Consider the following 4,085-nt stretch of genomic DNA (forward strand, 5'->3'; position numbering starts at 1 on the left):
CGGGCCCACGGGACGGCTGCGCCTCACGCGTGTGGCTGTCACACGGGATCGTGCCCGCGGATGAGGCGCCCGGCTGTCCTGCCCTGCCAATGCGTCCGTTTTTTGATCCCACTCTTTGTCTTCTTTTGTACAGCTGGGGGCATTTCTATGATTTCCTTACTTTTGGGGGGGTGTTTTTCACTCAAATTGCCCCAGTATCTGCCTCTTCGTTTGCCGAGTTGTGCTGTCAGCGGAGACGTGAAGATGGATGGTCGGGATCCTTGGCAATCATTTGATGTATGGCGGTCAGGCGCTCCGGGGCAGGGATTAGATGTTGATATATTGCTCGCGGTGTCGCTGACACTCTGTAAAATAACTCTGCTGCTTCCTCTCCCGGCTCTGCCCCTCGCGTCGGTGCTCCGACCGCTAGCTTGTCTTCCAAAGGTATTATGTTCTTAGTTGCCTCTCTGAATAGGAAATAAGAAACATGAAAGATCTTTTAAGAGAAAATAGTAGAAATGTTAAGACCCGGACAGCTCAGGGCTCACTGCTGCTTTTCTGGAAGCCGCCTTTGAGTTTGCAGTCGTAGAGAAGCTTGTTCTTGATCTGGTGATAACTTGGCTAAAAACAGAGAAGTCTCCGAAAGCTGCTTTTCTGACTCTGCGCTGGATTTGCTGGATCTCTGGGTTTATTCTGCACGTCTCGCTGTGTGGTTGGCGTAAACCTGGAGAGCCGGGCTGGGCAGAGCGTTGCCATCGCTGCCTGCAGGCACGGTCCTACCTCTGGCAGGGCAAAAAGGAGACTATTTCAAAGTGTCAGAGTGGCGCAGAGCCGCGTGGTCTGATGTCTGTGGTATTAAGGAAAGACTTTGCAATTAGTTCATCAATCCAGCTGTGAAACCAGGCTCCTGGGATCTTTTTAGCTGTTGATATTTAGGGATCTGGTACTGTGAGCGTTATCAGGCCATGGCTACAGGATGTTGGAAATAAAAAGCCATAAAAACATTACCTACTGCGCAAACACTGTAGTTAAGTAATACGAAATGACGTTTAATCTTGGGACAGAGGGATTTATGGCACAAATAATTTCTCAGCACTAAAGCTTGTGTTGCGGTTTGACTTTTTAGTGCTGGAGGGGTGGTAAGCTTCTTGTTTGCTTTTTTATGCCCAAGAAGGTGTGGCTGGGAGCAGCTAGCAGCCTCCGATGATAGCATTTCGTTTCCCTTTTTATCTCTGAGTCACAAACTTGCCGTATTTAGTCTGCTGTCCCTTTTTTACCTTCTCAGCTGAGATGCATCTGAGCAAGATCTGTGCCACAGAAGTGACTGGAATCGGAGTTGTGCGAGTGTCAGGGTTTCCGCCGGCGCTGGTGACTGCTGTTACTCTCCCTTTACTCTGTTCTCTGCGTGCCACTGCTGCACCAGCAGGTCAGCAATGAAAGGCTTTTTGGTGACCTACATAATTCTCCCCATGAAATGGGATGACTTCAGAATGGCTCCCTATGGTAAACTTTTTTCCTTGATTTGGCTAGGTCATCTTAAATAGCTCCAGCTAATAGCGAGTAGTTTTGAAAGCTTCCCTCCTCCCTCCCCCTAACATAGAGGTGTTGCAATACAAAGGGAAGGTCATTACAAGGGCTCTCATGTATACATAGAGAGGTATAGATCAAGTGAGTGACTAGCTGAGAGTGGCACAGAAAATCCAGTCAGAGGACTGGAAAGAAGCTGCGATCCTGACTCCCGGGCTCCTGTACTCCGTCTCCGGTGGCTCTGCCTTCCAGTGCGCTCCAACCTGTGCTGGAGCTACCAGAGATGCAAACCCAGCATTTGCTCTTCCCAAGGGGAGGAGGAGGCAGGAACTTTTACAGTGTTTGAGACCTCCCCGGTGCAGTGACTCTGTGCTCCTTGAATACGTAAAACCAAATTTAAGTTATTAAGGGCAAAAAGGAAAAAAAGCCTGTTTTTCCTACTTAAGGCATTTCACCCTTAAATTTGGTGCCAATGTTTGACAGCTCGTGTTTCTCCTGTGTGCCCAGACACGCTGTAGGTCTCACGTTTCGCTTCAAGAGCCCTGTAGCTTGGCTTGTTTTGCTTGTGAAGCTCTTAAACTGCTGCACAGCAAATCTGCCCTCGGAGCCGCAAGACGCGCTGCCAGGCAGACGGTGCTCAGCACTGTGACCTGTTGGCTGCTGCCAGCCCCAAAGCGCTGGCTGTCATATGCCTCTATAGGCTAAACTTATATGAGAGGGAAGCCCTCTTGCCTTGCGCGCTCATGAACCGCTCTGGCAGCAGCATGTGCTGCACACGCTGGGAGTAATGTGCTGGAGCCTGTCAGCCCGTGCCGGAGCCCTGCGTTGCCCTCCTTTGCCAGAATACAGGAATCCTGTGCGACCGGAGGCAGCAACATTTGGCCCAGCAGCGTCTGCCAAGGTGCGGGTGCGATCTGCCAAGCCAAACAGGATTTTATTGTTTATTGGTTTGTGAGGAGGGGAAGGGCATTTCTAGGGGAGGCGAGCAGCCGGTGCTATTTGAGATGCTGCTGGCTGGAGCTGGTCAGGCCCTTGTGAAGAGGGTCCTGGGGTAATTTCAGGAGTTGGCTCCCCTGCGCGTTTCTGAGATCTCGGTTAGCTGAGAAGTGCTGGCATTGACTGGGAGAGCAGCCAGGGTCTGTGCGAACAGACTCGGTAGCTGTAGCAAAGATTTTTAGTGGCGACAGTTGATGTGTGGGAGAAGAAAATGTATGTGTGCTTAATAAATATTGGCGCTCGGCAAGAGCTTATCAGCTAATTCAGTGCCTCAGCTTCTAGAGAGCTGGGTTGTCTCTGCCACATTGAAAAGAATCCTTTCAGATCAGGGGATAAATAGAAAATTAATATGAAAAATACTTTTTTTTTTGAATGGTGCTAATTTAATGCTGACTGAGCTGTAGGATGGTTCCCGCCTGCCTTCCCAAGCCCGCACAAGAGGCAGCAGCAATACCCGCTTCTCCTCACAACCCAGGCCCCTTGGACTGTGTGTGCAGACGTTGTCCCAGACAGAAGAGGGCTCAGAACAGAGCAAACCCTGCAGATTTGGTCTCTTTTTTACTTGCTGGTTTGTGTTGTATGAACTCCTGTCTTCTGGGAAGGAGAGGCACATTCACAAGCTGTGTTCCAGAGGTTTTTGGGGTTGTCCAGGTATGCTAGATGGCCTTCAGAGGTCCAGTCCATCATCTAGTCCTAGCTGAGGCTGACTGCCTATCTATTTCTGCAGCCTATCTTTGAAACCCCTGTGATGGAAATGGCCTCTTCGGGTTGCCCTGTTCTGGTACACCGTTATCCCTGCTATTAAAATGACTAAATTAGATATTCCTTGCCACGGTTTAGCTGCCTTACTATTTCTCCTGTCCTCCATAGACAGCTCTTCCTTTTTTCAGCAGTGACAATTAACACATATGAAGACTTTTAATGCATTACCCTTTCTTTAATCTTCCCTTAGCAATCTTTTTCCATGCCCCAGATCGCTCTTGTCACTCTCCCCGAAACTGTCCAGTGACTTGCATCTGTTTTTCTTTAATGCTGCAACCAAAGCTACACAGAATTCCCTAGCCTGTGGCAGCAGTGAAAGGATTAATTTGAGTCTTGTTGGTGATATTTATATATCGCAGTATAGTTGGTTATTTGTTTGCAGCATCGTGGTGGACTCTGATTTCTGATGCAGAGCTCTTCTGCAAGAACAAGGCAAAAGACTAAATTTCCATGCTGGCAGGACATCCTATTCCTCACCTCCTGTCTTTTTTGTTGATGTTGTTTCCTTTTCCCAACCTGTGGGGGTGTGTGCGTACCTGCAGCGCCGTCCACCTCCACATCAAGGCAGTGCTGAAGCAGCAGGTGTTCTGCAGCATCAAAGTGATATTTCCTTTTAAGTTCCTCCTGCTTTCCAGGGAGCAGTTTTTGGTCTTTTACCTGTTGCTTTGTTCTTTCTCTGCTAGGTAAAAGCTAATTAAATGTTGCCGCTGTTGGCGGAGAAGTCCTGCACCTCTGCCTGCATTCCTGAGAGCCCCTGGAGAGCTGCAGTAGGACATCACACAAGCTCTTCTCTCATACGTGCGCCTCCATCTGCTGTCCTC

The sequence above is a fragment of the Charadrius vociferus genome, unplaced genomic scaffold (assembly GCF_000708025.1).
Source record: "Charadrius vociferus isolate BGI_N301 unplaced genomic scaffold, ASM70802v2 scaffold1116, whole genome shotgun sequence".
NCBI lineage: Eukaryota > Metazoa > Chordata > Aves > Charadriiformes > Charadriidae > Charadrius > Charadrius vociferus.